The sequence below is a fragment of the Mauremys reevesii genome, linkage group 3, assembly GCF_016161935.1.
Source record: "Mauremys reevesii isolate NIE-2019 linkage group 3, ASM1616193v1, whole genome shotgun sequence".
Taxonomy (NCBI): Eukaryota; Metazoa; Chordata; order Testudines; family Geoemydidae; genus Mauremys; species Mauremys reevesii.
The window spans coordinates 135,771,026-135,780,673 of NC_052625.1; the positions used below are offsets into that span (position 1 = coordinate 135,771,026).

A 9,648-nucleotide genomic window follows, 5' to 3' on the forward strand; every position below is an offset into this window, starting at 1 on the left:
TTTCAATCTCGTGTCCTTGAGCCGCAGGGTGGGGGCGAGCTCAGCACACAGTCCCATGAAAGTGGCTTTTCTCATCCGAAAGTTCTGCAGCCACTGCTCGTCATCCCAGACTTCCATGACGATGTGATCCCACCACTCAGTGCTTGTTTCCCGAGCCCAAAAGCGGTGTTCCACGGTGCTGAGCATTTCCGTGAATGCCAGAAGCAATTTAGTGTCATACGCGTCAGGTGACTCGCTATCATCGTTGGACTCCTCATCACTTTGGATCTTAAGGAATAGCTCAACTGCCAAACGTGATGTGCTGGCGAGACTCGTCAGCATATTCCTCAGCAGTTTGGGCTCCATTTCCCACAGAAATCGCGCTGCACAGAAACCGTTGAGAGAGTCAAGATGGCGCCAAACATGGACAGAAAAACAGAGATTGCTGGGATGTGAAGCGATGCATCACGGGGCGTTGGGACAGGAAGCAGAATTACCTGCATCCTCCGCCCCCTTCCCACAACCCACGGCACCAAAATGGGACGAGGTGCTCTGTGGGATAGCTGCCCATAATGCACCACTCCCAACACCGCTGCAAATGCTGCAAATGTGGCCACACTGCAGCGCTGGTAGCTGTCAGTGTGGCCACACTCCAGCGCTTTCCCTACACAGCTGTACAAAGACAGCTGTAACTCCCAGCGCTGCATGCCTGCAAGTGTAGCCAAACCCTAAGCTACAGGAAAATTTTCCATCTTTTTGGCTGTTTGAACTCTGAAGGGCCAGAGATTCACAGGGGCTGTCTCCTCGGACTGCCCTGAGAGAACTTTGAATGGACAGGTCACTACAACTCTGTCACTCTTAGGATTTAGATGGTAATTCATTTGTGTATATATTTGCTTGCTTTAACCTGTAAATAACTCTTATTCTTTTTTTTCCTAGTTAATAAATAATTCTATTGTTTATTACAGGATTGGCTACAGGTGTTGTCTGTGGTGTAAGATCTTGGGTACCAATTGATTGGGGGTAAATGACTGGTCTCTTGGGACTGAAGCAACCTGGTTGTGGTGTGATTTTTTTTATATAAGTGACCATTTATCACTAAGTCCAGTTTATCTAGGTGGCAAGATAGACTGGAGAGTCTATGAGGACCATCTGTGACTCCATGGTAAGACTGGTATAGTGATCCAAGAGTTCACATTTGGTCCTGGCTTGGTGAAATCTAGTTACAGAACCACATCATCAGTTTGGGGTGCCTGCCCTCTTTTCAACAGTCTGCCCCGAGGTAGGCACTCACAGTTGTGAGCCACTTCAGACAGTATGACCTATATAATCATGTATCCCCAGGAGCTGGGGCTCTCAGGAAAATACCAAAATCACTAGAGCTGGCAATGCTGTACTTGCAGCTTCTGCATTAGGCTGCCAGGCTATTTCCACTTGGGATTTGTTTTTAATGCCGCTAATTTAGTGCCAAATTCTGCTACCTTTATTCATGCTGAGTAATACTGTAACAGAGTTACTGTGCTGGCTGTGGGAGTGGGTGTCTCTTGGCACAGGAAGCCCCTTATTGGGTGTGGCTTCTCCCAGAGAGGAAGAACTTCTGTCTCAGGAAGCAACTCTGAGAAACTGAGGTGTATAATTTCTATGATGGTGAGAGAGAGAAAGCAGTTGTTGATACCAGAGGCACCAGTAGCAGGAATTGAGCTGCCTGTGTACTGTCTTCCACTAAGAAAAAGATGTGGTTCTGTTGCTAAATTGAGTTTGTGCCAGTGTCATTTTTCTGGGAACTCTGCCTGGCTGTTCTAACTTGCCAATAGGGAGACTGTGAGGTTGCATAACAATAACCTAATCTACCTAAGGTCCCAGAGATGTTGGTCTGACTGCTTATGGAATAAGGCACTGCTCAGAGTAAGGATGGGTGATTGATAGAAACTGGTGGGTGGCTGAGTGAAAAGAGAAAGTCCACTGTGTTTGTAGGGCAAATGCTCACAGATTCACAGTGGACAGCCATGGCCAAAGACAGCCATGTTTTTGTGGCTGTCATAATTTGACAGCACTTTGGCTGAAGTTCCCCTCTGTGCTGAGGGCCAGCAAAGCCTGTGCATCAGTTTAAGCCCTAGTGCACAGGTCTTGTGCTGGCCCCCGGCCTAAGGGATGAATTTCACCCACAGTGCTGTCAAATGCACAAAATGAGCAAACTGACAAAATGGAATATTGTTTTCTCTCATCTCTTTCCGTGACAGTAACCTTATGTGTTATTTAGTAGGCTAACAATAGGTAAAGTAAGTATAGACAAAAATGTGATTTTTAAGTTGTTAGTGTCATTTTAATATATTACAAAGAGAGAAACGAATATCCTTTCAACCTACTTCCTCCTACGGCTTCCCAGCGTATCTTGTTCTTTTGTATCCATTTCTTAAATTGTAAGCTCTTTGGGGCAGAAGATTTTTGCTTTTATGTGTCTTGTACAGTGCTGAGTACACTTATGTCACTTAAATGATGATGATAAGTAGTATAAGATGGGGCTGCAAACAAGTCACTGTAAACTGAAGTGGATAGCTTGATGCAATCATCTCCATCTCCTTGATCTTAGACTCAGTGCAATGCTTTTCCAGTGGTGGGATTTTTGCCACGGTGTTCATGTAACTCCTTTTGGCTATGTTCCTCAGCTGGCAGATGGTTAGGGGCAGTGAAAATGCTGTTGGCTCCCTCCCTTAGAGAAGGCAGGGGCCATGAAAACAACATTTGGCTCCTTCCCTACATGTGAGGAAAGGGAGAAGGTAGATTGGAATGAAATTGCCCTGCCCACTAGCTCCTCCCTTTACAGGAAGGTGGAGGTGAGCTACTGTTTGCTCCCTATCTCTTCAGGCTGACCCTAAAGTATGTGTTTATTCTGTAAATATCTAAACCATCATCAAGTACCTAAAGTCTCCAGAGAACTTGGTAAGCAACTGAAGATCTGATAGTTTATTTTTAACTCTTTGTCTGTATAAGTTCAGTTATTTTAAATGCACCTAAGCCCTGACAAGTGATGAATGTGCTCTGGCAGCTGGGCTTCTGAGTGAGGGGGCAGTGATGTTTCACATCCCAAAGTGGACAATGATAATTGTCTCTCAAACATTGCAGATTTATAGTTTTCTCCTTTTAGCTTTGTTACTAGATTTCAAGTTGCTCTAAAGGAAAGAAAATAAGTGCTTGCGAAACCTAGCAAGATAAAACAGTTGAACTGGAGCAATGCAATTAAAATGAACACCTATCTTTAATTGCAGGAGAATGTCAAAGGCCACATGGTTTCAGACTGTTCAGAACTGCTGTTCCTTCTGTGCTTAACCAGGGAGAGGGAGCAGGAAGGAACTCTCCACTTCCACCCTATATCACCTTGCAACCATCAAACCTTTTCCCAGCGCTGACACTGAATGAAACTCAAACCTTGCAAATATTGCAAATCTTTTTTTAACAGACTAGTCCAGCTTTCTTCCCTTCCAAAGGAGAATGAGAATGTACGACCATTCCTTTAGGCTCACTCATCATTTCCTCTGCCTGTAGTCCGAAAATGTCCCAGACACATACCCAGCAGCTTACAGTCTACTCCATGATATGCAGGCAGTCTCTCTGTACTTCTATATGGGCTGGCCTTTCTGCTCCAGTCCTCCTCTGAGAGGTCTTCTGGTGGGAAAGCAGCTTATGTCTGAGTAAAGGATTCCATTACTTCAGTGCATTCCATGCTCCAGAGTAGAGCAGAAATGCTCAGCTTGGTCACATTACAGCTGTTGCTTCTGGTCCTTTAATATTTTTTAGTACTCTTCAATCCCCATTTGCAGACCAGCAGAAACAAACAGAAGCAAGGAGCAGAGCAGCTGGCCATCCCAATCAGCTCTTAGAAAGCTGGAGGCTTTCCTGTTTTCTCATGGTGATCTTGAAGAGAGGAGGTCGCAGGCTTCAGAATCCAGTTGGGGAACAAGAGGATTGTGTGGTGGAAGAAAGCATCACTAGACCTGTGTGCGGAATAGGGAAGCTGAGTAGTGAGAGAGAGTAGAATGCTTGGGGGAGACACCAAGTAGGGGAATATTTGGTTGCTTATCTAAAATGAATCCAAACCTCCAGAGGTTTTCCCATCACTGTTTCTAACATTGTGAAGACGGTCTCAAAAACACTAGACATGAACAAAAATGTATAAAGAGGAGGTACATACATTAAAGGACAGAGAAGGGCTTGTCAAATAAAATTGAAAGGAAACTAATGGTCAAGGGGAAAGAAACATTAAAAAGATCCTTCTCCCCCAACACCACTACAAAACCACAAAATGCTGAAAGAGAATTTAGAGGAGTAAGGGCAGGACCACATTTTTGCTCCTCCTGTATGACCCCGTGCAAATCCATGGAAATAACTGTGACTGAGTAGCTGTAACCGAAAGCAGATTTTGGTTGTAGTGGCCAGATTTTGTGCTCAGATATTGTGCTGCACGTTTATTATGAAACACAATGGGAGTTGCATATCTGGGAGCAAAATTTGGTTCTGAAGATATTACAGTACAAACTTGGCTAATATGTCAGTTTTGACTTCTAGTCTTATGAGGGATGTGGATGTGGTGGCTGGAGAATGTGTTCGTTCAGTTCATCCCCTGAGCAGCCTTTGCTGGAGAACCTCACTTGCAAGTGAAAGCTGCCATTTCCTGCCAGAAGCTCAGAGGGAGGGCAGACATTGCCTTTCCTCTGAGTGAATTGCCCCTGAAGCGTACAGATGCAGGATGCGGCAGGCAGTGTTGCCAACTCTCATGATTTTGTCATGAGTCTCATGATAATTATTTTTCTTAGAGCCCCAGCTCCTGGAGTCTAAGTGGATATGGGATGATTTCAGCCTTCATTCTTAAAGGGAAAGGGAGTTTCTTGTCCTTGTGGCTGTGGAGAAAGCTTCAAAATGAGACCCCAGTGCACCCTAAAGGTTTAAAAAGCAGAAGGCAAAGAAAAAGAACACCAGATCTATTATTTTTGCATAATCTCATGATTTTAAAGCCAATCTCATTATTTTTGGTCAGCCTGTCTCATGATTTTTGAACATATGGGGCTGGCAATACTGCAGATGTGCCAGCAGGGATGGATCTAATCCTATATGTGGGATTTCTTAATATACATTATTATGTGTAGAACTGATGGGTTTCAGGCTAATAATATCTAGGCTGGTTTAATTTTGATTTTTAATCCAAAGTAAGACAAAATATCAGTAAAGAATCACCATTTACTTGACAGCCTGCACCTCAAAATGTTATTCAGGGTAAGAAGCTTAGAAGCACTAAGGTGATATTTAAGGGAAATTTAACTCCATACTTTAACCTAGACAGGTGAATGTGGAAACAAGAAGTGAGTGAATAATTTTTAATATTTCCTCTCTTTTTCTCTTCACAGAATGTCCACATACAAATCACAATTGTCATAAAGCTTTGACACTTTGGAGTTGCTGGTAAGAGATGGATCTTGTTTTCTTGGTGCCAGAAACATGACATGGGTCGGGGTTATGAAAAGTTAATACCTCTGACACACATAAAAGGGGTCAGCTGACATCATAGCCTGTTATAATTTTCTCCAGTTTGTTCATTAATCAAAAATTAGATAGATTTCCTCCCAAATTTTAATTTACACTATGACTCTACTCATTTATTTAATGCTTTGCTGCCTAAGTTGTGTTTGCTTACTTGTGATTGGTCATATAAATCACATGGTACTGCTTCAGTTCCCAGACTGGATGAGTAACTCTTATAATCAGACTATGGGAGTGAATGGCTGCAGAAAGAGAATTTGAAATCTAAGTAGGTATAGCACTACTGGGTTTAGGTGGGCGAGATTAGAATTCGTTCTGTCAGTGTTTGAGCTAGTAAAATTGAATCTCAGGAATGCCCACAGAAAACAAATGAAAAGGAGGGGCAAGCCTTGCTGAAACAAATTCATTTCAGAATCTGAATGAATAATTTGATTTTTTTATGCAGTATTTGCTCAGTGGGGCAGAATAGAAGAGAGGCTCTAGTCCCCATACAAAGCCTGATTCTCAACTGCCAAGCACTCACTTTGCACAAATGTAAATGACCACAGAGGGGGAAGAGGTGAATATTTGGCTCCACACTTCCTACATGCCTACAAATTGACCAGAATTCTCATCCAAGGGGATGAGCCTTGCTGGAGGGAATGTGGACACAATTTCCGTGATATGTGAGTTGGAATTCCCTCAGGAGGAGAACAAAGGGACCCTACTATCTGAGCTGAAGTGAAAGCAGTGACATTGGCTCTTCCAGGGTTTTTTTCTTGGACTAGATGTTGTTAGGCATTCTTGGTGCAGCATCATGAAAGCCTAGGAGGCCCAGCAGTGAGAGTGCAAGGGACTTTCTTATCTCAGCCTGGTAGGGGAAGTCTTATCCGCTGGGTAGCAATGAGTTATGCACCAACTTTTGTCTGAAACTTCCATTCTACAAGACTTTATTATTATCATGGGAAAAACAAAGCATGGAATAAAGATTTTTTTTCTCATTATTATTAATTTATTGTAGATTGCAAGCCTGTTAGTCTGGTAATTTCTGACCTAAATCAACTTTCTAGTTTAAAACCTTATATTTTTCTATGCTACCCTTGTGGTTTTTCTCCAAATACTTTTTCAGTATCATTCTGTAAAGTTTGAAAATTCAACTGAAATTCAATTCAGTTTCACCTTTGCTTGTGCTTTTCGTTTGTTGAAAGCATAGCTATTCGCTGAAGGCTTGTCTTTGGGGAGTTCTTGGACAGATTTCTTCCTCTCTAGGGGAAATATCTATGGAGAGACCTGACATAAGGAGTTAATGTGGTGGTTCCTGCAAAAAAACATCCCAGGACATATTTTTTTATTTTTTTGTTTTAATTGGCCCTCTACGATAGGGAATTCTGGGAAATGCCCTTCCTTTGTAGAATGTGATTGACTCATCTTTGCATGGTCCTGTCTTGATTACTGAATAGAGAGCAGTTATCTCAATAGGCCCTGAACTACATTTTATAAATGTTTATTTTATTTGTTTTTCCGTTGCTCAAGTAGTGATTCTGTTTATGCTTTTTTCTTCTATAGTAATAAAAAAACTTATATTTATACCTGAAAAAAGTCTCAAGGCAATTTTCCTCATAAATCCTTTATGGTACCCACTTGGTCACCCAGCTGCTGCTTTTCCACGACAGGGTTGTGAACACGGATGAGCTTTACATAGACACAGCAGAGGTCTGCCACTAACTGTGCTATTTGTTGTCTTTAACACAAAACAGGTAGCAGGACTGGCGAGGATCTGTGGTGGTGCTTTCCATAAGTGTTGGACATTGTACTCCTACTCTTATCACCCACTCTACGTGTCCTCTAGGTGATGCTAACTCCAAACTTACAGACAAAAAGAAGAAAGCATAAATAAAATGAAAAGATGCTATCAAGGAAGGTAGAAGAGGAAGAACCCCTCCCCCCCAAAATCCTGGTGGGAGAGAGCAGGAGAGGAGACTTTTCATCCTTCAGATAGGATGGGGAGTTGAGTAGACAGAAGGAGATTCTCGGCTGGCAAGAGCAGCTGCTTCCTAGCCGGTGCAGTGTTTTAAAGGCTGAGCCTGCAGGTCTGCTCCAGCTCTGTACATGCAAGAGGGAGGGGAGGCAGCACAGGCTGCTTCAATGGCTTTCCCTCTCAGCAGACTAGAGCAGTTCTGATTGGCTGCTTTTCCCCAACAGGTGCGGGAATTTGCAAGGGCAGCCAGTCAACGGGGGATTCCCATGCAAACGATAGCATTTTCGCCATAGACCCAACATGGACTCAGGAAACTTGGTAAATTTGTTAATTTCTTGAAACTATTTCTGGTTGAATAGAATATTTTCACTCAGGGAGGTAACTGAGAGCAGTTATGGCTTCCATGAGATTGGAAAGTCACTGAACGTGTGAGCCACATTTGCAAGGAGATTTAGAGAGTGGATATTTTTAGAATGAAAGCACAAAGATCTCTTGGGTTTCCTGTTTCATATACATTTCAGCAAGCCATGTTGTCTTGAAAAGCAGAGATATGGCTAGTCCTTATATGTTTTCTTCAAGCTGTTGACCCCATTCAACCTATTAGCGTTATTGCACAAACAATACCCCCGATATATAAGACCAGTGAGACTGTTGTTAAGTGTAAAGATTATTGGTTAGATTCTGCTCCCATCTAATAGAAGTATTCTAGACTTACACCAGTGAACAGAATTTGGCTTTATAACAATGGGGAAAATACACTTCATATTTAATTCAAATCCTTCCAAACATTAAACACGAAAATGTGTACCATGAATCTGCAATATTAAAAATAGAGCTATTAAGATCTTCTACTGATTATGCAGTTGTAAGATCATGAGACCTAAACAAATGAACTCTTTATCCCAAAGTGTGTGTTTAAAGGACTTGTCACACACAAGATATGTTAACTATAAACAAGAGTAACATAATTACAAGAGTCAAAATATCTCTCTCTGGCATTTGGTCAATATCACCTTAAATATTCTGGTGTATGTGTAGGAGTGGTAGGGAAGTGAGCCAAATTTGCTATGATTCATATCCTTTCCTTACATGTTTTTTAATTGATCATCATTCTTCTCCTGAAGCAGTTTCTCAAGTGGACCCTCACTACATGTGGAAGTTTTGACATGTGGAATGATCTACTTGCATCCCTTAGGGGATGACATCCAACCCATTTGTTAGATGATTTTGCTAGGGTATGACATTCTGAACAGGGAAGTGAGCATCACATGTAGACAGGACTACATCAGAAGCTGTACATCTATCTAGTATATCCATGGTATTTATATTATACCAGTCAACCATGTGCATACTCTAGGAATGGAAAATAAAAGTGCCAGCTACTCAGATGGTGTAAATCAGCTTCATTACATTCTTTTGCAGTATTTCTTGGAATCTGAAGCTCCTAATTGCTGTCCGCAGGCCCTTTGCATAACCTGCTTGATGTGAAGTGCACATTCTGCCAAACATTGTAACTTGCAATAAAATAGCTCAAATTCTACACTGGCTTCTTTTTTCAGTCTATTTTTGCAAGAGCAGCTGCAGGGGCCTCAACTGAAACAGAAATACAGAAAAGTCAAAACATGCAGATGAAAGAATTAGAAAATATGGGTGTGTTGTATGCTTTTGGGAAAATGTAGATGGTGTATAAAATTATTCAGCATTTTCAATATAAAAAATTGCTCCAAGTCGTGTATACCAATCACAAAAGTGTATCGTGGCCCTAAAACTGTATTAGGAGGGATCATACACTAACATATGGAAGTACCCATTAACCTTTGTTGTTCTATCTCAAACTTATAACCATTTCTGATGTAATGGATATCTAGTTTTTATCGGTCTATATTATACTATTATATCTACCTAGTCAATGATATTTGTATAGTACCTATCGTCTTAGAATCTAAGTGCTGGTAATAGGGGCTTTGTCTTATACATTTGTACAGTGTTGAGAACACTGGTGGTACTCAGTAAATAAAAGAATACTTGTATACTGCCGGACAATGGAGTGGTCATGCTTTCATGCTTGATTTTGTCTTCATGTTTACCTGAAAAACTTCTCAACTTTCAGCTTTGTTGTGTAAACTTTGATATGCCTGGCATAGGAGTGTTATAATACTGTAATCAGCCAGAGTAGATGC

At 41.7% G+C, this 9,648-nt stretch overlaps 1 long non-coding RNA gene across 3 annotated transcripts in view; it reads left to right on the forward strand.

Annotated features, from left to right (window-relative positions):
• The window catches only part of LOC120401661, a 124,446-nt gene extending 114,999 nt beyond the window's left edge, over positions 1–9,447 (forward strand). For 2 of the 3 annotated variants that reach the window (XR_005596623.1, XR_005596625.1), the window contains exons 2-4: positions 5,379–5,433; positions 7,693–7,786; positions 8,593–9,447. This is a non-coding gene — a long non-coding RNA (uncharacterized LOC120401661). Of the gene's footprint in view, positions 1–5,378; positions 5,434–7,247; positions 7,581–7,692; positions 7,787–8,592 lie in introns of all 3 variants that reach the window. The other variant, XR_005596626.1, reaches the window with a different exon arrangement.
• Positions 9,448–9,648: the final 201 nt, after the last annotated feature.